This window comes from Natator depressus, chromosome 10 (genome assembly GCF_965152275.1).
Source record: "Natator depressus isolate rNatDep1 chromosome 10, rNatDep2.hap1, whole genome shotgun sequence".
Taxonomy (NCBI): domain Eukaryota; kingdom Metazoa; phylum Chordata; order Testudines; family Cheloniidae; genus Natator; species Natator depressus.
In genome coordinates, this window is record NC_134243.1 from 34,478,391 (window position 1) to 34,502,258 (window position 23,868).

Consider the following 23,868-nt stretch of genomic DNA (forward strand, 5'->3'; position numbering starts at 1 on the left):
CCGAGGGGGAACCAAGAGCGGTGGAGAGTAAGTGGCTTGCAAGGGAGCACAGAGAATGTGCAGCAGAGCCAGAAATTGAACACACCTACGAGTGCCTGTCCAGTTCCTTAACCACAAAACGATCCCTCCTCCTGAGTTTTGCTCCACACGCAAAGATCAACCCTCCCCTTTCAGCCTGAAGGGGTTTTTTTTAGATTCAGGGGAACCATTCACCAAAAGCAAAGTCTCTCACAGTTAGCGCAGGGTACACGCCCCTATCACACTATCCCAGCTCAGCAGAGAGTGGGTAACTAGCAACATACAGAGAACGCTAGTGGCAAACGCCGTATGTCACCCTTAAAGCCCAGCTCTGAAGCCTGGGGCTAACCCACTGGCTCGGCCCCCTTCATGCTCTCCAGCAATGGTGATCCTATAACCCCCATGTGGCAGCTCCTTCTGTGGGCTCAATGGCTTGATTGGTGCTACCTACTAGTCAGACTGAAATTGTTCTTTGTTTAAGCATAGGAATCATTTATCTCATTGACTAGGGAGGATAATCCACCCACTTCTTCCTCACTCCATGGCTGCTGTATGTATTTATAGATAGTGACTGTCTCCCATCAGCAGCCGTCTCTTCTCTCCCCAAGAGTCACATTTCCCAATGCTGCTTTGGCTTTGTCCCTGTTATCCAGCTCTCTCTGGTAGTGCCCGACTCTACCCCATGGCAGCCTGGCAGCAGCCTCCCCAGTGCAGCATAGAAAGTTAAGACCCACCTACCCGTTGTCCCCCATAGATAGACCTGCCCACTGCTAGCTGACAGAGTGTTCTCCCTATTTTAGTGTCACAGCCAGGCATGTGCACAGAGACAGAACGCAGTGGGCCTGTTTGAGATGGAACGGAACATAGCTGGGTAATGAGGGATGGGCACATGGGTATCAGAGCAACCCCAACTGCAGGGGCCTGGGGCAAGTTTGTGACTGCTCTGAGCGCTCCCAGAGAAAGGCTACATACAAGTCAATCAAATGAGTGACACCTCTGGTCCCAACCCGCATACAGTGGTCAAGATTGATACAAGACAAATTGGTGGGACTTTGGGCTTTCCCCGTCCCTGGCTCCATGCTGGGCCTCCTGCACCAACATTCCTGCATACCCACCCTGCAGCTTGGCCTGCTCAGGTCACCACCAGCCACACCAGCCAAACTCCAGGCCCAGTGGGAGCGGGAGTTGCTGGTGAGCCCACAGGGCTGCTGACCACAGCTGAGCGAATAACAGATTTTCTAGGTCACTGGCAATTCCGAAGAATCAAAAAAAAAAAATTCCTTTGGGGTCATCCCCAAAATGAAATTAAAGAAAAAAAATGTGTTGACTCAAACAATAAAAAAAATCTTTTCAGGTCAGACAAAACGTTTTATATCCGTTTTGATTAATGTTTTACAAAAAAATTAAAAAGCATTAAAGGAAATTTCTAAATAAAAAAAATCAAAGGCTGTTCCAAAAATGTCACAAAATGTTTTGATTTTTTTTTTTCAGATTTTGTTTTGTTGGGTTTTTCCTCAGCTGCAACCATTTGACAAAGCTGCCATGAATTTGCAAACCTTGTCAGTGGGGCCAAATCTGCATTTTTCACCAAAGCAAAAAGTTTCAGTTGAAAAACTTTTGCCAGAAGCTGGGAATGGGCAACAGGGGATGGATCACTTCAGGAGTACATGTTCTGTTCATTCCCTCTGGGGCACCTGGTACTGGCCACTATTGGAAGACATGATATTGGGCTAGATGGACCTTTGGTCTGACCCAGTATGGCCGTTCTTATGTTCTCTTACCCAGTTATAGCCCTAGTTAGCAGCCAGAGGCGCCCAGTTCTGCTACCCGGCTGGCATGTCCTGCTGGTAGAAGACATCACAGCCTGCATTTCTGTTTGCCTGGAGTGGAAGCCAAATTCACCCCCAAAGAAGTGGAGTTTTATTTGCTCCATAGCCAGATTTCTCCTTAAAATTATCGAGAGGCTCTGCAAAAGGTATGTTTTATGGGGTTATCCCATAACCCTGCTGGTTACTGAGCTGGGGCTGCCAACATGAGCGTAGTCTGGAGAGCCATGGGGGCATTGCCCCCCACCCCAACTGCAGGGTGGCACAAGTGAGGCAGCAGCCCAGGGCACAAAGCTATGGGAGCAGCTACATGCGCACTCTGTCTCTCCCAGTCTCTGTGTCCCGCCGGGGCTGATCACCAGGGATCCTAGTTTTCCGTGAAAAAAAAATCCAAAATTTTCCAATTAAAAAACCAACAACATATAAATCTGCGTTTTTTCATGATTCAAATGAAACGCTGAACTTTAGTTTCCCTAGCCACAATATCTAGAGGTATCAGTTGAACACAATGTTTTATTGATATACAGCAGAACCTCATTTATCTGAGCCTCCATTATCCGACTCTCCGCATTAACCAAACCCCCTATAAAAATGCTAATGTTTTTCTACGGCAAATGGATTTCTAGGATCCTTGCTGATCGCTCTTTAAAACTTTGTCTGAAACTCTGCCTCAGTTACCCCATCTGCAATAGGGGAATAACATGTGAAACTTGTCAAGACCTGTGATATCTCCTGATGAAAAGTCCTATTTAAGTGCAAGTAACAGCATTAGAATTGGGATCTGGACACAAAGTGGTTCTTTTTTAAACTGTCTTCCAAGGGCCCAGGGGAAAAAATAATTTGCCAACTACAGGTGGCCTTTAAATCATTTTCAAACATGTCCATATTGTAGACTGCTTAAGAGAGGGCCTCTTACAAACACTTCCCTTCCCAGATCACTCGCCACTCATTCCCTGCAGCAACTGTGCGCTGTTTGGTTACATGAAGAAGTCATGGAAAGGCATTATTAAAGATACAGGATCCAAATCAGCTTGCTTTAATTCAGTAGCTGGGGCCGCATGGTTTCTCCCTGTCTGCTGTTTAATTTTAAAATGTTTCTAGCCTTTACAGTTGCGAGGAGTGTTCTAAATATAAACGTGAGGCAGTGGTGTCATGCCGGGTTTGCAGAGAGCATCACAGCCCCGTTTTCCCAAACAGCAGCAACTGAAACTTGGGAGACTCCGGCTGCTTTCACTGAGGCGGTTCAGAGCTCTGTGGTAGCAGTGGAAATGAGCAGCATGGGAAAGCTAGAAGCCCTGGCTTTGCATTTGTTAGTACCAAATCTTTCCCCACAAGCCCCTTACATCTCTCCTTGCCATTCTGTGGTCTTGAATCAGTCTTCTTGTGGGTCAGAAAATACAAACTCTCCTTTAAAAATTGTCCCTAGGGCTCCCCGCTCTGAGAAAAGTCCACTCCCTGCAACCTCTAGTCAGCAGCAGCTATGGAGGCCCACTAGTGCTTGTTAAATCTGCTAAGAAGGGGGATTCACATGAGGAATGGTGGGAAGAACAATAACTCACCCATGTGACTCCACTCCCCTTGCCCACCTTCCACATTTTGTAAGTCTCCAGTGAAGTATTCATGAACAAATAGAGTGAACTAAGACACAAATGAGGCCTTTTGTTCTCCAAACCCAGAGTGAGGGAGGATGAGAAAGCATAGGGCCGTAACCAGGGCAGGGCGAGTGGGGCAGCCACCCAGGGCGTAAAGCCGCAGCGGTGGAAAAATGACAACAATAACAAAAACAGATCCATGTGTGAGACCGCAACAAACACCGGGGCAGGTGCCCGGCCCCACAGGCCTGCAGTGGACCCACAGCGTGCCCAGCCCTGCAAGCCTTGGGCAGGCACAGAATTTCCGTCCCCCGGCCCCATTGGCCAGGCTGTAGCTGCCCCCACCCCAAATATAGAAGTAAAACTATGCCTATGGCTGCCAAAGGACAAATCAAGGCTCCTGCCTCCTGTACAGGCCACTCTCTGCCTTGTCTTGCCCTGTTTGTGCTCATCTGTGCCTTGAGACTTGATACCTGTCTGGGGCTGACCTACCTCTGTCCAGCACCAGGTGCACCTCTGTCACCCACTGCACTATTATCAGAGCACTGTATTCATCTCTTCCCCCCCTCCCGGTGCCCTAGGAAAGAGGGCTGCGAGGAAGGCTGTTGGGATAGTTAACAGAATTTAGGAGCCTGCTCCTGGGCAGTGAGGGCACCTACCCCACACAGGCTCAGAGGCACAGGCTGAGAATTACCCTTACCACAGAGATGGCCTGGACTCCCCAATAGGCTTTTCCATTTCAGGGAACAGCAGCTTGGCTCCCACAGAACGTGCTGGTGTGAAGGATGAGCCAGTGGGTTAGAGACAAGCATTAAACCCCCATGACCCCAGCGTTCAGAGGCAACAGGTTTTTACCTCTAGGTGCAACGGTATTTCAGCTCTGCCAATAAGTAATTGGCAACTCGTTAACAGCTCGTTGAGAGCCCTGGAGACCCTGTGACAAAAGTTCCCCCCAGGAAACCAGCAGGGTGGAGCATCTGCTTGTCAATTTCGGGGGCGGGAGGGGGGGCAAGACAGCACCAATCAAAAAATTACAGGCCAGGAAACAACCTGATTATTAAATGGAGTTGAAGTCAATGGATTCAGAGCTGGATCGAACATGAGCAAAGCAGGCAGATGCTAATGGAAACATCGCAGTGAGGCTTGGCTGTATGAGGGTGGCACTGCCCAGATCCTCGCCATGTGATCTTGGGCCAGGGGAAATAAATCAAACACCGCATTGCCTGAGCTCTTTGGCCCTCAGTCAATCCAGCCAGAAAACTGGGTAAAAGGCAGCAACCTGGCTGCTTAAACCAGACGTTGCGTCAGGGGTGAGAGCTCCCTGGGGAAGGGAATGAAAGGAAAAAACACCTGTCTTGGAAACCTGCTACAGACAGTGTGCCGTGGGAGAGGGCAGAAACTGGGCCAGAGCCCTAGCTGGTGTGAACTGCTGCATCTCAACTGAGTCAACAGAGGGTGGGTCAAACTAGGATCAGACCCGTTCTGTTTAACATCTGTGGAGTTTTGGTTTCATCTCTGAACTCTCACCTCCTGGTCTATCTCTGTTACACCCACTCATTAGGTGCCCATCCCCAAAGCAAAAACAATAATGAAATACTCTGTGATTCTCACACACCTTCTGCATGAGGATCTCAAAGCACTTTAGCAATGTCCCTGACTGCATCTTCTGTGAGAGACCATTATCCCCCAGTACAGACGGAGAAAACTGAGGTACAGAGAGCAGAAGTGGCACTGCTATGGGTACCCGCATGGCCCCACAGTATGCCAACATTTTTATGGCTGATTTAGAACAATGCTTCCTCAGCTCTCGTCCCCTAACGCCCCTACTCTACTTGCGCTATATTGATGACATCTTCATCATCTGGACCCATGGAAAAGAAGCCCTTGAGGAATTCCACCATGATTTCAACAATTTCCATCCCACCATCAACCTCAGCCTGGTCCAGTCCACACAAGAGATCCACTTCCTGGACACTACAGTGCTAATAAACAATGGTCACATAAACACCACCCTATACCGGAAACCTACTGACCGCTATTCCTACCTACATGCCTCCAGCTTTCACCCTGACCACACCACACGATCCATCGTCTACAGCCAAGCTCTGCGATACAACCGCATTTGCTCCAACCCCTCAGACAGAGACAAACACCTACAAGATCTCTATCAAGCATTCTTACAACTACAATACCCACTTGCGGAAGTGAAGAAACAGACTGATAGAGCCAGAAGAGTTCCCAGAAGTCACCTACTACAGGACAGGCCCAACAAAGAAAATAACAGAACGCCACTAGCCGTCACCTTCAGCCCCCAACTAAAACCCCTCCAACGCATTATTAAGGATCTACAACCTATCCTGAAGGATGACCCAACACTCTCACAAATCTTGGGAGACAGGCCAGTCCTTGCCTACAGACAGCCCCCCAACCTGAAGCAAATACTCACCAACAACCACATACCACACAACAGAACCACTAACCCAGGAACCTATCCTTGCAACAAAGCCCGTTGCCAACTGTGCCCACATATCTATTCAGGGGACACCATCACAGGGTCTAATAACATCAGCCACACTATCAGAGGCTCGTTCACCTGCACATCTACCAATGTGATAAATGCCATCATGTGCCAGCAATGCCCCTCTGCCATGTACATTGGTCAAACTGGACAGTCTCTACGTAAAAGAATAAATGGACACAAATCAGATGTCAAGAATTATAACATTCATAAACCAGTCGGAGAACACTTCAATCTCTCTGGTCACGCAATCACAGACATGAAGGTCGCTATCTTACAACAAAAAACTTCAAATCCAGACTCCAGCGAGAAACTGCTGAATTGGAATTCATTTGCAAATTGGATACTATTAATTTAGGCTTAAATAGAGACTGGGAGTGGCTAAGTCATTATGCAAAGTAGCCTATTTCCCCTTGTTTTTTCCTACCCCCCCCCCCAGACGTTCTGGTTAAACTTGGATTTATGCTGGAAATGGCCCACCTTGATTGTCATGCACATTGTGGGGAGAGTGGTCCGTTTGGATGAGCTATTGCCAGCAGGAGAGTGAGTTTGTGTGTGGGGGGGGGGGGGTGAGAAAACCTGGATTTGTGCTGGAAATGGCCCACCTTGATTATCATGCACATTGTAGGGAGAGTGGTCACTTTGGATAGGCTATTACCAGCAGGAGAGTGAGTTTGTGTGTGTGGTTTTTGGAGGGGGGTGAGGGGGTGAGAGAACCTGGATTTGTGCAGGAAATGGCCCACCTTGATTATCATACACATTGTAAAGAGAGTGGTCACTTTGGATGGGCTATTACCAGCAAGAGAGTGAGTTTGTGTAGGGGGGGCGGAGGGTGAGAAAACCTGGATTTGTGCTGGAAATGGCCCAACTTGATGATCACTTTAGATAAGCTATTAGCAGCAGGAGAGTGGGGTGGGAGGAGGTATTGTTTCATGGTCTCTGTGTATATAATGTCTTCTGCAGTTTCCACAGTATGCATCCGATGAAGTGAGCTGTAGCTCACGAAAGCTCATGCTCAAATAAATTGGTTAGTCTCTAAGGTGCCACAAGTACTCCTTTTCTTTTTGCGAATACAGACTAACACGGCTGCTACTCTGAAACCAGAGCAGAAGTGATGGGCTCAAGGCCACACAGTGAGGCAGTGCATAGAAGTGAGCAAGGAATAGAACCCAGAGGTCCCAGTTCCTTGTCCCATGCTTTGGCCTCCTGCCTAGTCTTTCTCTCTGGTGAAATTATTTTATAGGTAGGCTATTGCTCCCCGCTGATCACAATGAAGCAATCTAGCATGTCCACTGTCTATCTAGGCCTAGCTAGGAGACTCCAGACCATGCAGCATTATCCCTTCTCACCCAACCCAAAGCCAGGGAAACATCAGCTAGAGACCATTGGCCCAAGGGATAGCAGCAGCTGTATCAGGGGCCAGCCTGACCAAAGACGGACTCTCTCGTGCCTCATCCTTGTGCCTGCTCCAGGGGCCCGCAGCCCCAGGCAAAGCTCTGCTCCCACAGCCTCCCGCCAGCATCGTCTGAGCCTTCTGCTGCCAGCAGCCCCTGCCTCCATGCTAGAGCTGCTGCCGAAGACTTGGGCTCTGATGGCCCATGAGCAGGTGCAAGTTCTAGAGCGCCAGGTCCTCCAAGGCCTTGGCATGTGTCCGCTGGGGGAGCTGATGGCAGAAGTGCCATCGCTAACTGTAGCAGCGGGGGGAGGGGAGGGGAATGAGGCCACATCTGCACCAGCACCCCTTTGCTCCCACCTCCCTCTGTTGCCATCACTGGTGGAGCTGCAGTGGTGGGAGTCCTACTGGACAGAGCTCTGGGCAGCGGCTGGTGTTTTAGGCACTGTGTTGTGTAGCCTTCCCATGAGCAGAGCTGCTGCCTCGAGCCGTGTTTAGACAAGGCTCCCTGGAGCTGAATGACAAACGGACCTTAGTTCGAACACAGCCATGGGAGAGTGAGGAGTCCCTGAGATCAATGGACCCTGGTGCACCTACTGCTCTATGAATAACCACCACCATCTCCAGCTAGTCCATAGTCCTGGACTCTGGTGTAACGAGTTGTGTCCCTAGTTACACTGCCTGTAGGTGGAGCCCTATTGACCAGACCCCATAGCAGAACTCCAGAGTTCCTCAGCATCATTAAACTGGTCTGCTGGCTCTTGCGATGTTTGCAGATGACCCTTTGGGCTAGGGAAGAGGGATGCTTATAGCCGCGTTCACAAACCCATTGTAAGAGGCAGCGGGGGACAGTGCACCTGTGATTCATCATCTGTCTCCTAATTGGGCTTAAGAGATCTCATCTGGGCATCCAGAAGTGAGACAGACAGGCAGAGAGAGCATCAGGAGGGGCAGGGGAGAACTGCCTGAGAACAGAGGAGGTGTAGGAGGGGGTACAGAAAGTTGCCTGCAGGAAAGTTCTGAAGGTGAGCAGTAAGTAACAACTGTCAGGGGTGAGTTCTGTGGAAAACTACAGCCTGATGCCTAACTCCCATTGGCTTTCAATGAGTCAGTGCCCCACCTCTCTGGAGCGCTTTTGAAATTTTCCCCCATAGGTTTGTATTTAAATGCAAGTGGAGATGATGGCACCATTCTGGGGCCTGGGCAGTGGAATAGTGGCAGAGGTGGGCAGCTCCATTCAGTACTTACTGAAGTGTCTGGGTAGCTTCCAAGTGGCCAGGCCTCGTGCTGGCCCTCTGCACAGGGTGAATTTCACTCCCTGAAGGGAATCTAAACAAAGCACCTGCCTGTCATTTGAGACCAGCTGTGCATCAGGCTGCTACATGACCATGGCTTGGATGGCAGCTTTCCTCCATCAGCCTGACCCCCAGAGGTGCCAGTTTGCAGTCCCACCTGGTGGATCTGAAAGGCAGGGGATTATGTAGAGTGATCCACCCCCCTTAGCAAACCTGAGACAAGAGCATACAAGCCTCACGCACTCTCCTAGAGCTGCCGCACCTCTGAGGTGCTTATTACTCACGGGCAGGGCATCTGCTTGTAGTGACTGACCTGAACCCAGTCCAGCAAAAGCTGGGAACCTACAAGGTATTTACTGCACATCTTCAGACCCCACTGGGACAGGGAAGGGAGTGCATAACCTAGCCTAGGGGGTTGAACACTAGATTAGGACTCTGCAGATGTGGGTTTTAGTCCCAGTTTGATCCCTGACCCGCTACATGATCTGAAGCAAATCACTTTGCTCCTCTGTTTTGTCTATTTCGGGCTGTCTCTCATGCTGGGTTTGGACAGCTCCTAGTGCTCAGAGCCCAGCAGTAACAGAAATAACAACAGGCGAAGCAGGCAGCCCTTCCAGCTTCTCAGCTGTGCTTCCCCACCTGGAGCTGTCTGCACATTTCCCTTCGCTTCCTGCTGAAAGGAGAAAGACGGAGGGCAGTTTATCACACTGCTCATCTCCTGGAGCACAAGTCCTTGTTCTGTAGGGTAGCAGGGCTGTGTAAATCAGTATTTAATTTGGGTGTCTGTGTGAACTGAGTGTTCAGGAAAGCTGCCAGAGCAACACCCTGGAGGAGTCTCTCTCAACACGTGCAGGGCACGCATCACACAACACCAGCCTCTGCCAGTGCCTCAATCCTGACCTAGAGGGACCAGCCGCTGGGATGAGAAAGGGTAATTCTCCATTAGCCACAGCATTCTTGGACTCCTTTAAAGCTGCCCAGCAATACCAATGGCTGCATGTTGGTTTTAGTTATGGGGCTGCCTGTCTATACAGAACGGGACTGGAACCGGTGAAGTCAGACCATAGAGAGATTAGACAAAGAGACCGGATTAGATTAGATTCCAGATTTCGGTCTTGGCTGGAACCAAGAACTGCACAAATGAAACAATAAGGAAAAAATATAACCCTTGTCAAACCTCCAAACAGATTCAGTTATATGGACAGGGACGGACTGTCTGTTCTGTGTTTGTACAGCAACTAGCACAATGGGGTCACAGGCCACGCCCAGAACTCCTTGATGCCATCACAATACACATAATCAATATATGTTTGTATTACAGAAGCTCCTAGAGGTCTGAGATGAGATCAGGGCTGCAGGGCACTAGACACCAGACAAAACACATAACAAGGGAGGGTTCCTGATCCAAAGATCTTGCAGTTTAAACTGACAAGAGAAACAAATGATGGAAGTGGGACCAGGCAAAGTGACCTACCCAAAGCTACACTGTAGATCTGAGGCACAAGTGGGATTAGAACTCAGGTCTCGCTGAATCCAATTCCAATCCCCCTACCTCAATTTAGCTTTGTTTGATCCAAATCAGTTGATTAATTTTTAAAGCTGGGTGAAAACTGGGTTTCCATTTTGTGGGAAATACCATTACAGTTGACGCTTGTTTGCAGCAACATTTTGTAAGCGCAATCATCACTTACGACAGGGGCGGGCAAACTTTTTGGTCTGAGGGCCACATCGGGTTTCTGAAATTGTATGGAGGGCCAGTTAGGGGAGGATGTGCCTCCCCAAACAGCCAGGTGTGGCCCGGCCCCTGCCCCCATCCGACTCTCCTCTGCTTCTTGCCCCCTGACAGCCCCCCCGGAAATCCCTGCCCCATCCAACCTCTGCCCTGTTCCCTGACAGCCCCCCCAGGACCCCTACCCTATCCACCCCTCCCTGTCCCCTGACCGCCCCCAGTCCCCCCGCCCCATCCAAACCCTCCTCTCATTCCTGACTGCCCCCCTGGGACCTCTGTCCCATCCAACCATCCCTTCTCCCTGACCGCCCCCAGAACCCCTGCCCCTGACTGCCCCCCCATCGACCCATCCAACCCCCCCTCCTTCCTGACTGCTCCCTCAGGACCCCTGACCCCATTCAACCCCCCTGTTCCTCGCCCTCTGACCCCCTGACCACTATATATATATTCAGTTCCAAAACACACCCCAAAAATTTAAAAATTTCCTGCAAAACAAAATTCTGAAAAAAAAAATATTTCAGGTTGACCACCACATTTCATTCCAATTTTGACTTTTTAAAACTTTTAAACATTTTGTTATATAAAAAAAAACAAAAAACCTGATTTTGTTTTGTGACCAAAAAAAACCCAAAAAAACGTCATGTTCCAAAAAAGGATGGAACAGGAGTTTTGACATTATTGAAATGCTTTGTTTTGTTTTCTAAACAAAATTTCACTGAAATTAATACAGTTTTCTAAATGTTTCAATTTCAAACTGAAAACGCATTTTTGGTCAAAAAAAAAAATTTCCTACCAGCTCTATTACTTTTTCCATGTAAATACTAGTTACATATATATTCTTACTGCTGGATATTCTTGGGCTCTTTTCTGTCTTAAGGGGCAGTCAGTAGCTAGGTGGGTTTGCACATGGATAATTGACTTAGCCCTCCACAAAGATGGGTTTCTCTTGCCCCACACAAATAAATAATTATACTTTGCACTTCCCTAGCAACTACCATCTGACAGCTCATTACACACATTAATTAATTCAATTTCACAACAGCTAAGTTAAATTTTGCAGATGGGAAAACTGAGGCCCAGAGAGGCAAAGTCATTCACAGAAGTCACAAGCTGAAACAGAAGCAGAGCCAGGAATAGAACCCAGGAGTCCTGCTGTGACACTCCATTTATTAAACCACATCCCCTCCTTCCTTCCTTCCTTTTCAGCAGCAACCTTCACTATAGGTCACATCAAGGTATCTATTCTTTGTATAATGCTTTGTGTTTTGCTTTCTTCCTCTTTTTTCCATGGATGCAGCTATAACCTTTAGTGTTGATTGCTTGGTTAAAAAAAAAAAAACAAAACAAAACACAAATTACAATGGGGGAAGGAAAGGGACTATATGCATATATCAGGGAGGCAGTGTGGTCTGTGACTAGAGTATTGGGACTGCTGACCTGCTGCCAGCCCTTGGGCAAGTCACATCACTTCTGTGTCTCTATTTCCCCCTCCTACCTTTTGTCTTGTCTATTTAGATGGCAGGCTCATTGGGGCAAGAATTGTCCCTCCGTAAGGCCTTGCCTGCATGTGGTGGCATGTCAGGTACATGTAGCTACGCTCTGCAGTGAAAGGCAGGCTGAGTCCACACTCACGGTTCTGGGTACACATGGCAGTGAAAGGCAGGCTGAGTCCACACTCACGGTTCTGGGTACACATGGCAGTGAAAGGCAGGCTGAGTCCACACTCACGGTTCTGGGTACACATGGCAGTGAAAGGCTCCGGCAGCAGGGAAAGGCTCCAGCAGCAGGGAGCTGCCTGAGCCTTTCCCCACTGCTGGAGTCTTTCACTATGGCAGGGAGAGGCTGAGGCAGTGGGACGCTACGCAGCTAAAAATAGTAGTGTAGACATGGGAGACATTGCTTGGGCATGCAGAGAGCCATGTAGGGTATATCTCTTTGGCTTCGGGCAAGCAGGGCCTCTGCTTAACTTGCCTAAGCCATGCCTCACCCTCCACGCTGCTATTTACACCTGTGCTGGCTGGGTTTGCATGCTGCTGAAAGCGTAGCCGTAGCCTGTTTGTACAGCAGTCGACATGACAGGGCCCCAATCTCAGTGCAGACCTCGAGGCAATATTGTAATACAGACAATAATAATCTGGTAATCTTCAAAAATTACATGACAGCAATTCCTGGAGGGAATTAATTAAGACATAGATTCAGCACACTTTGTCCTGCCACCAAACCCCCAGACTGTCCCTCTCTGTCCCTAACTCCTTATCCAGTGGACATGTTGATCTCAACCTTCCAGCCCCATCCATGCAGACAGATTCTTTGGGACAAAGTTTCAACTGCTGTAATCTGTCACAATTTTGTGGGAGTTAATGGAGCTCCACCAATTTAAACCAGCAGGATATTTGGCCCTTGGTTTCTCACTGACTCCCTACTGTGATGGTCTCTCTGAGGCCACCAGCAAGCCTGATTTCAAAGATCCTGCTCTAACTCACCCCTGGGTAAGCCACGCCAACTGTCTCTTGCACAGATCTGGCCCCTTACCATAGAACCTGAGCACCTCACGATTTTTAAATGTATTTATGCTCACAGCACCCCTGTGAGGAGGGAAGTGCCATCATTTTATAGATAGCAGCTGAGCCACAGAAAGATTAAGTGTCCTCCCCAAGGTCACACAGGAAGTCTGTGGCAGAGCAGAGTATTTAACCCACATGCCTTGCGTTCTATGCTAGCTCACTAGATCTGGGTTCAATTCCTTCTCATGGATTATGGGATCTCCACCTGTCATTTGCCAATACCATTTTGCACACTGCTTCCTCTGGTAACTCAGAATCAGCATAGCAATTTCTGACCAGGCTTTTGTACCGTAGGATTCATCCCAAAAGCAAAAATTAGCAGCCACGTAATAGACCCTCAAAGATCAGAATGTGTGCAGTGCAAACAGCTATAAGCATAAATATTGCCATATAGCCCCTGAAAAACATAGGCATTCAGTGGATATTGTATTTAATTAACTGATTAGGAGCATAGGGGGAAAAACCTCTTCAGTTCATGATTATGCTGTCATGAAAGCCCAGTCAGTGAGATGCAACGGATACTAACTGCCAGTTTGGCTGGCCATGAGCAGTACAGTGGGCAGCAGAATAACTCACCAGGACAGGTCATGTTATACAGATAACATGACTAGACTGCATCTCAGCAGAGATTCAATATTTGTACAGGGGCCTTTTCATAGGAATTGCCACATTGGGGCAGCCAAATGGTCCATCTAGCCCCATGTCACTAATATCAGGTAACTTAGAGGAAGGTGTAACCATCACTACCCACAGAGAGCATCTACAGATGCAATATCCCATAGGGCAATATTTCTTCCTGACCCCAGCTGATGTCATGAGGCACTTAGATTGAGAGTCCTCATAATGAGTGTCACAACTGATCCTATTCTTATTCTTCCTGTCACTCATATCTGAGCAGCTCAAAAGATTTATCCTCAAAAAACCCCTGGGAGGTAGGGAAGCATTATGCCCATTTTACAAATGGGAAATTGAGGCACCAAAATATTAAATGACTTGGCTAAGGTCACACAAAAAGCATGTGGCAGAGCCAGGAACTGAAATCAGATTGCTTGACTGGCTATCCAATGACTGAGTCTCATTCCAAGACCATCCTCCTCACCCTGTATAAAGGTCTAATCATTCCTTAATCTTGCTAGCCTGTTGACCTCAGTGAAATCCTGTAGCAGGGAGTTCCACAACTTCCCCTCAAAAAACAGCTCTCTTCATCCATTTTAAGTACACTGCCTTTTAATTTCCAGTGGCCTTTTGTTCTCGTGTGATGGAGAACTAGGAGCACGCACGTGGCACTCACTAGACAAAACTAAATCTGAATGTGGTGATGTTCAAGGTAATGATGTTATAACATTTTCTGCATCATTCTCTTTCCCCTTCCTATGTCATGCTAACACCTAATCCACTCCATTTTCATGGCTGCTGCACACTGAGCAGGCAGCTTCATTGTGTTGTCCACAATGATGCCTAGACAATTCTCCGTAGAAGTACAATCAATTCAGATCCTCAAGGAGTGGATGAGTAGTTTCAATGATCCCTTGACAGCAATCACAGGTTGCCTGTGATAGCAGGGCACTGTCCAATGTCACTTCCAATGGGCACAACTTTGGCATTTTTCTAGGCTGAATTTCATGTCACCTAATTTTTCCAGATTCTTCTGGAGCTCCTCATAATGCCTCTGCACTAAGTTAAATCATATAGGGCCTGATTCAGTTCATACACTTCTGTAAATCTGGTGTGACTCCTTTGTAGTTAATGCAATTACACAGGTGTATGTGAGCTCTCAGTCATGCGCTCTGTGTTGGGAGCAAATTTTTCCACTTCAGTACCCAGCCCCCTTTCTAGGTTAATAAATGTATTGGACAGAGGTCCTTGAGCAGACCCTCAGGGCTTCCATATGTAATGTTTCCCCCCAATGAGATCTCTTCGCATTCCATGTCAGCTTTTAATCAGTGACAGGACTTCACCATTCTCCCCATGGTTACCAGGTATCTTGAATAGCATCTTAGGAGGCTCTTCCCCAGAAGCCTTTGGAAAGAGCAAATAACTGATCTCCACCATTTCTGCTCTACCAACTAGTTTGATCATTCAGTGCTAACAGGTGAGACAGATACCTTTATTCTTATAGAAGTCATCCTTAAACTATTACTCTCGTTTCAATGCTTTGCAATTCTCTCTTCCATAGCTTTTCTCTACTGTTTTCCCTGGCCTATTATTTCCAAGCACACCCTTAGCGTGGCACCTTTTTACAGAGATGACACAGCATTGGCTGCCTTCCAGTCCTCTGGCTTCTCAGCACTTTTTAATGATAAATTACAAATCTTTGTTACTAGCTCAGTTACTCCATTCTTTAGCAAGCTCTGAAGAGGGACTTCCAGTGCTGGTGATTATGGGAGCTTAATTATTTGAGTTGTTCCATCATTTCGTCTCCTTTCAACCCTACCGCCCCCAATTCTTCCATCTTCTCTGGCAATGTCTCACTTTCACCACCCGTGAAGAGTGACCCCATGATAGGTATTCACCCATCATCTTCAGTGGTGAAGCATCATGGTAGCTGACCTCTTCTTTATATGCACTGATGATCTGGACACCTCATCAGAACTCTTCTGATGTGGAGGCTGACTACTGGATGTGTATTCTTGTGACCTGCATCATGGGTGTGGGTCTCCTACTCCTAATCACTCAAGGAGTCTCTGTGGCATGGATCCTTTGGCTATGGCCCTGCTCCCCATGTATAGTTTGTCAGAGCATCTCACTAATTGTTCTCTTCCCACCACGGAAATGCCAGTGGTGTCGAGATCTTCCCCCAATCCCAGCCTTTCCAGCTCACCCAGGTATGTTTCAAACATCCCACGCTGATCTGCAGCTGATAGTAGCTGTGATTTGTAACAGGGCAGCTCATTTTGCCTGAATCTCTTGTTATACCTTATTGGATTATTCCTCCTTGTTCTCACCCTTCCCACAGGGCAATCCTAGCCTATTCTACTGGATACATACTGCAGTGGAACTTGTACCTCCGATGTCCCCAGCAGATGATGTCCATCGTCTGACTAGAGAGCTTCTCTGCACCTGCCAGCTTTCCCCCTCCCCCCGCACCCTTGCGCCCAATTTAAACAGCCTCCAAACTCTTCTTTGCTGTCATTGCCAGCAGTGATTAAAAGCCCTCCTTTCCCCGCAACCTAATAAAGTCAGTCCCTCCCCTCATCCACAAACTGCAGCTCCTCTATCTCCCTGTGTGTGGGACTAGAAGAATCTCAGAGCACAAAGTCCCTAACCTCAGCCTTGTTTCTAAGCATCTACAGGCAGATCCCAGGTGCCATGTCCTGCTATTGCCTGCCATTAGTGCTGCCATTTACCATGCCCACCAATGTCCCAAGTCTCTGTAAGAGAATACATAGCTCATGAGATCCAACATTCTCCCCTCTGATCAACCCACAGCCAGCTCTTTCTTTGCCTGGTAAAAGCAGCATCCATCCAATGCGCCAACGGTCTCTCTTTCCACCAGAGGGATTTGCTCAGTCTAGGAGGAATTATTATCCCCCTCAGCCTATGCCAGATAGTGGGCTCCCTCGACCCATCTCTTCATGCTTCTTTGATCTCCTTCCATCCCAACACTGGCTTCAACTGAAGGTAATTGGCAGCCCCATTCCTGCAGGTCTCTAGATCCCAAGATCCAGATTCTCAGTTAGTATAGCAATCAGAACAAAAGCCTTATGCCAATTTATAGCAGCTGAGGATTCAGCCCCATATAGGCACATCATGCACCATGCTGTCCATCTGGTAGGTCAGCAGCCCTGGCCTCTCAGCACCTTGAGTTGCTTCTACCATCTGCAGACACAATTTGGCCACATGGTAAGTAGGCGGTCAATGGATATTTAACTGGGTCACACTCACCCTTCCTAAAGTGTTGCTGATTCTTGAGCTAGACTCTAGCTCAATGACAGGTGCTTTCCGCTGCATCCCGCTGAGAAGGAAGATAAAAAACAAAACCCAATCAGCTCTCACCTTTCCTGCCACGCCCCTCTGTTTGTCCAGTTCAGGTGGGCAGCTCACCCTTCCACTGCCTGCCACTTGGACCGCCACTGCCTAGCTTCCAATCTCATGGCTGGAGATGGCCTCTTGCTTCCCTGTCTCTCTTTTTATTTTTCCTGCCTTTTCTAGCCCAATCCATCAGCTCCATCCCAGCAATCAATTTCGTCAAGTCAACAGAGCCACCTCTATTCATTGCCCTCAATCAATCACTCCAGAGCAAAATCCTCAGGAGCCATTACAGCCACGCTCCCCCTCGTGGCTTCGCTGCACAGTGACTATTGAAAAGGCACATCTGGAAAACTAAAGTCCCCTAAACTCTTCACCAGTCCTTACCCCCGGATTTCCTTTGCCACTCAGGCCCCAACTCCTTTCAAGCATGACTCACTCTGTTTCCCTCTCTGGTTCAGAGTTTCTATAAGCTACCAGCAGCAACTGATCCCTGCTGAGATCGTTTGGTTCCTTGACAATACAGCACAATCAAGCAACTGGGCTCTAGTCCCCTCCCAACCTGGGATGCCATCCCTAGGGTACAGGCAAAGCTGAATGACAAGCAGCACACCCAGGTAAGAAGAGAAGACTCCAGCGACAGCAGGATCATCAGGCAGAAATGAAAATAAATGGCCACGCACATCATAGCCACACCAGCTGCACTCCCTGAGTCACCAGCTACCCTAAGCAACTGAATAGCTGGGCCACCTGGAAAGTCTGAGCCCAAGAACCGAGTCAGAGGAGACCAAGAACTGTCTAGCTCTATGACACGTGCTCTGTGAGGTGATCATCCTGCCATGCTTAAAGAAGGTGCTGGGAGGCCCAAAGGGCAGGTGATTCTTCCAGGAGGGTTTCACAGCACAAACACCATGGCACTGGAGCACTTCTGGAAGCACTAGAAAGCCTCGGGGGAGGCAGTGCATGATATATGGGGACCTCAGAATATAATCCCTCCTCCTGCTCTTCACATTCCTTTAACACCCCCCCCCCATTACTGCCTAAAGCCAAGCCCTGAAATCCATGCAGCAATCTGACAGAAAGTTTCAGCGATTCACAGAAGGGAGGAAAACAAGGGATCAAATAAGTAGCCCCAGGCAGCGCTGAAAATTCCCTCCTAGAACAGCAGTGAGGATTTAAGGTAACAACAGGAGGGGGGAAGTGTACCTGAGAACTGGCTAGAAGGACCCTAACCTGACAGGGAAAGTGCAGGTGGCAAAGAGGAAGGCTGCTGTGAGAGACAGATGTGCATAATATGTAGGATCTTGACACTGCTGGGAACTTGTCACCTCCAGCACTGGCCCCTGGATAAAGGTATTAACAGATTACAACTTGTGGATGGAAGAGACCAATTCAAACGCAGAGGTTCTGCCAGCTTTGGGAGAGCTCTGGGGCGGAGGGACAATAGAATTTGCTCCTGGTGCTGCTACCAGCTCACTGACATCCCTCTGTGTTCACAGAGAAAGGGCCTGACAGAACCAAGCTATACCCGATGCAGCTGTGTATTTACTCGAGTACCCATTACAGGGCAGGGGGAGGGACACCTGGGGTGAAGGGGGGAATCAGGATTAGGCGGGATCGACATCCATTGATAAAAAGAGAGGTTGGATGCCTGTTTCACGGCCACTCCCCACCATGTCAATTTCCATGCCAGTAGCAAGGGGGAGGGGGGTGTTCCCAGAGCAGGACAATCAGGAGGGAGGCTTCGGGCTCCCCCCTGCAGAGCCCCGATCTAGCGCATTTAGGGCTTGCATGCAGAGCCCTTGTGGATGGCTGTGCTGGGGCTGGTGCCGCCGAGCGCAGGCAGCCCCCGCCGCGGGAGCGATTGAGGAGGGGGAGGGGGGGGACTAGGCTGTGCACAGAGGAGAGACACAAAGGAAAGGGCCCTTCAGACGAACAACAGGGGGCTGGAGCGAGCTGCTGAAGGGGGGCCCAGCCCTCCCTGCACCTGCCTCCGCCCGGAGCATCCGTCTGCAGCTGCACAATGGGGGACAGACCGGCCCCTGGGGGGGGGGGGGTGGTCTCCAGCCTCACAGCGACCTCCTTCTCCTAGCAGGGCCCTGCCCGGGCTGGGGGATGCCGCTGCATTGTCCGGCTGGGCTGGGCTCCACCTGGACCCGCACCCACGCCGCGAAGGGGAGATCTGCGAAGCCCCAGGGCGGCTTGGAGCCCGGCCTTACCTGGGTGGGAGCTGGGACGAGCCCCCGGAAAGCTCCCGCCTCCCTCACACACGTTCGCCTTCTCTTCTTCTCGCCCGCCGACAATCGCCCCTGGGTGCCCGGGCGGGGCTCACTCCCTGCGCCCCTGGGGGCCCCCCGGACGGGACTCGGTCTCCGCCTCGCCTGACTTCGCTGGGGGCCCGGGGCATCCCCCCCCTCCGCCGCTCGCCTGGCTCCCGCTAGGGGGGTCTGGTCCTCATGGCCCCGGGCGCGGGGCTGCCGCCGGGTCGGGTCCGCAGCGCGGGTCTGACCGGGGATGGAGCGGGCGGCTCAGGCGCGGCGAGCGCCCCGGGCTGCTACAGCTGCCGGCGCCGGGCGGGGTCCTCGCTTGTCCCCGAGCAGCAGCCGCCGCGCAGCCCGGCCGCCGCCGCCGCCGCCTCTCTGCTCCATCGCGGCGCCCCCCGGCCCCTGGAGGGACGGTCCCCGAGCAGCCAGAGCCGCCTCGCCTCTGGGCCAGCAGCCCCGTGGGGATCCGTGCGCCCCAGCCACACAGCCAGCTCCCCGCTTTGTCCTGGCTCGGTGCGTGTGTGTGTCTGGGTACGTCCCCCCCGTCTCTGCCTGAGAGCTCAGCCACTGGCCTCCTTCCTCGCCGCGCTCCGGCTCCTCCTCCGGCGGGCCGAGCCAGCCGGGTCCTAGCGCTCCTGCGCCGCCGCCTTCGCCTCACCTCGCCCGTCGGAGTATCTGGGTCACACGCCTGGGCAGGCTGCCAAAGGCCCGGGCTCGCCTGGGCTCACGGGGCGGGGTTAGTCTGAGGGCGGCTGGGGTTTGTTCAGGCTGGAGCGGTGTCACTCGCCGGTAGGACTCAAGAGCATGAGTGAGACGAGTTTGGCTGTCTCTGCAGGAGACACCCATTGGTGTGAGCAGAGTCGCCGAGCTCCCCTGTCCTTGGCTGGACAGACGCAGTGAGCCGCAACCCCAGCCGCGAATGGCCAACAGGAGAAGCAGCTCAGGCAGTGCAGTCCCCTGCTGCTCAAAGGAGGAGAGGGGCGGAACTCAAGTTATTTGGGGGGGGCCAGTTATTCAGAAAGGAACCCTACAAAAAGTGGAAACAAGGAGGAATTGCGATAGAGGAGTACAAAAATAGCACAAGCACCTGGGGACAAAGTTAGAAAGACTAAGGCCCCAAATGACTTACAGCTGGCAAGGGACAAAAACAGCAATAAAAAGAGGTTCTTTAAATACATTAGGAGTCAGAGAAAGACTGAGGACCATGTAGGCCCTGCACTTAGTAAGGAAGGAGAACCAATAACAGATGACTTTAAGAAGGCTGAGGTGTTTGTTTATTTTGCTTTAGTTTTCACTAAAAAGGTTTATGGTGACCAGATACTCAAAACGATATTCATAAGGGAGAAGAAATGTGAGCCAAAATAGGGAAAGAACAGTTTTAAAATATTGAGATAAGTTAGATGTATTCAAGTCAGAAGGGCCTGATGAAATTCATCCTAGGGCAGAGGTGACAGTGGGCCTGGGTGGGCTGGCACAGCATACGGGTAAGAAGTGGCAGTCAGTAGCCGCCCGTACACAGCAGCGCTTTAATGTCACTGCCCCTCCCACGACTGCTGACGGGGGGACAACAGGGGCAGCTGCCCCAGGTCCCAGTGATTTAAAAGGGCCCGGAGCTCCCGGCCACTGCTGCCACTACCACAGCAGTGGCCAGAGCCCCGGACTCTTTAAATTGCCACCGAAGCCCCAGGCAGTGCGGGCCAGGCAACATGGAAGGACTGGCTGGGGGAGGCTGACCTGCCAGCGCCACCCCTTCTGGGAACCCAGAGCCAGGCCCCCATACTGCTAATTATTTTGATCTTACTTTCACCCCTGTCCTAGGGTGTTTAAGGAACCAGCTGAAGCAATCTCGGAACCATTAGCAATTATCTTTGAGAACTCATGGAGGATGGGTGAGGTCCCAGAGGACTGGAGAAGGGCAAACATAATACCTGTCTTTTAACAGGGGAACAAAGAGGACCCAGGGATTTATAGACCAATCAACCTAAAATCAATACCTGGAAAGATATTGGAACAAATGATTAAACAATCAATTTGTAAGCACCTATAGAGTTATAAGAAATAGCCAGCATGCATTTGTCAAGAACAAAATCATGCCAAACAAACCTAATTTCCTTCTTTGCAGGGTTACTGGCCTAGTGAATTGGGGAAGCACTGGATGTGATATATCTTCACTTCTAGTAAGGCTTTTGACATGACAGTCTCATAAGCAAACTAAGGAAATGTGGTCTAGATTGAATTACTATAAGGTGGGTGCACAACTGGTTGCAAGACCGTACTCAAAGAGTAGTTATCTGTGGTTCACTGTCAGACTGGGAGGACATATCTAATGGGGTTCCACAAGAGTCAGTCTGGCTCTGGTACAATTCAATATTTTCATTAATGACTTGCATAATGGAATGGAGAGGATGCTTATAAAATTTGCAGATGGCACCAAGATGGGAAGGGTTGCAAGCACTTTGGAGGCCAGGATTAGAATTCAAAATGATCTTGACAAATTGGAGGTTTGGTCTAAAATTAACAAGATGAAGTTTAATAAAGACAAGTGCAAAATACTTCACCTAGGAAGAAAAAAATCAGCCATATACAGGGTGGATAAAAATCAATGATTTTTAAAAAAAAATCTGATTTTTTTGTTTAAATCAGATTTTTTTGATAAAATGCTTTTTGAGGAAAAAACCTATCTAAAGATCGTTTTAATTAAGATACATTATAGCTAAAAGAGATCTCATCATGGAATAGGGATTATAAATTAGAATTCTATAGTATGAGACAATATATTCATGTAATGTTTAAGAAAAGTTTTGTAAACGAGTTTCAATAGTTCATGGATTAGGGACCCAATCTTACAGGGTTCCAGGGGCTTCTGTATGGATTTAGGTTAATCTTTCTATCTACCCAATAGGACTCAGTGCTCAGTCTAGAAGATGCCATCAGAGATGCTTAGTTTTGCAGTTCTCAGACTGTGGCTTTGTGTCTCCAGAGATAACATGCTTGTTAACAGCAAAAGTGTTTTTAAATAAATAAATAAATAATATATAGAGGTGAGAAATAACAGACCTCAACCCTAGTGTCCCTCTGCAAATTCATGTACACAGAGTTAATCCCTTACGTCTCTCTAAAAGTACAAAGTTTCAAAGTTCAATGAATAGAGAAGATTGTTGCGGGCGGAATAGATCTGGACAAGGAGAAGAAGTCTGGAAGTGAATTTGAGAAGGGAGGGACAGTCAGTAGAAACAAATGTGAAACTGTTTGAGCAGCATATTCCAGAAGGCTTGAGGTCTTTCTGAGTGTAGCCTTCATTGATTTGAGATCTACCATATCATTCTCTCACTAGAAGGGAAAACCTATAATGGCAACAGGCCATAAAAGAGATCCAGTTTGGGAATATTTTAATGAAGTTCCTCTACCTGTGGGTAAGACAGGCATGCGTGCAAAATGCAAATAGTGCAACAAAGAAATGCAAGGCCTGGTTGCCCGAATGAAACAACATCATGAGAAGTGTTCCTTCTCAGGAGGAAGCTGCATTGAAGATGGTGAAAGGAACATGTCTGAACATGCACGATCTTCAGGTTGGTAAACTTTTTTATTTCATACTTCTTTCTTAAGGACTGCCTGTCTTCCTTCTGGACTATTCTTGAATTCTCATGTTTGAGCAAAAAAATACAGTTGTTACTCTATGGTACTATCATTTTAGATGAGGTTGTGATAAAAAATAAATAGCTGAAATAGGCAGATCTTCCTTTTACAATTTCAGCTTTAAAGTAGATCCGAGTATCAGTGACTGCAATGAGTAATACTAAATTAGCAGTATGGTAATAATTAAATAACTGCATTGACTTATTTTGTTTAGGAGAATCCATCCTCAACATACAGGATTCTGAAGACTATCCACCTTCAAGATCACCATGATAGTGTTTCAGTCACATCATGTATGTCACATAGCCACAGTATATCACCTGTAGCAAAAAAGAAAAAAAAATCTCCATCATACAGAAACAACCATAGATAAATTTGTGATAAGAACCAGCAGTTTACAAAAAGAGGTAATTGATTAAAAAATTGCCCAGTTTGCTTATGCAACAAACTCTCCTTTCCGTATGATTGAGAACCCACTCTTCATTATCATGGTTCAGTCATTAAGACCAGGATACAGTCCACCCAACAGAGCAGATGTCGCAGGCCAATTGCTGGATAAAGTGTATGAAAGAGAAATTGAGCAGTGTGCAAAAGGTCTAGAGGGTAAAATTGTTAACCTGAGGCTTGATGGGTGCAGCAAGGTCCAGAATGATCCTGTTGTATGTGCTTGTGTGACAACAGAAGAAGGGAATGTCTTCCTTACAGAAACAATTGATACCTTAGGAATTGCACACACAGCAGAATACTTCCAAGAAGTAGCAGTAAAAGCCATAACAAACTGATAAAAAAATCAAATGTCTAGTACGCAGCTTGGTCACAGACAATGCTGCAAATGTATCCAAGACGAGAAGAAATTTAGAAGAGAGTCCCAAGCTAATAACATACGGTTGCAGTGCTCATTTGATGCACCTCCTAGCCAAAGACTTCAGTGTTCCAGAAATAAAGGCTAATGTTGTTGAAATTGCAAAATACTTCTGTAACAGCCACTTTGCAGCAGCTGCTCTGAATAAAGTGGGAGGAACCAAGCTAACTCTCCCACAAGACTTGTGATGGAACTCAGTAGT

The 23,868-nt window shown here is 48.7% G+C and overlaps 1 protein-coding gene across 3 annotated transcripts in view; it reads right to left on the minus strand.

Annotated features, from left to right (window-relative positions):
* SBK1 (SH3 domain binding kinase 1) overlaps window positions 1-23,868 on the minus strand; it is an 83,584-nt gene that overhangs the window by 25,830 nt on the left and 33,886 nt on the right. Inside the window, exon 1 of one of the 3 annotated variants that reach the window (XM_074964686.1) lies at window positions 16,821-16,900. The exons of 1 other annotated variant lie outside the window; for it this stretch is intronic. The gene's annotated coding sequence lies outside the window, so the exon portion shown is untranslated. Of the gene's footprint in view, window positions 1-16,820; window positions 16,901-19,123; window positions 19,431-23,868 lie in introns of those variants that run through there. One more of the 3 variants, XM_074964685.1, reaches the window with a different exon arrangement.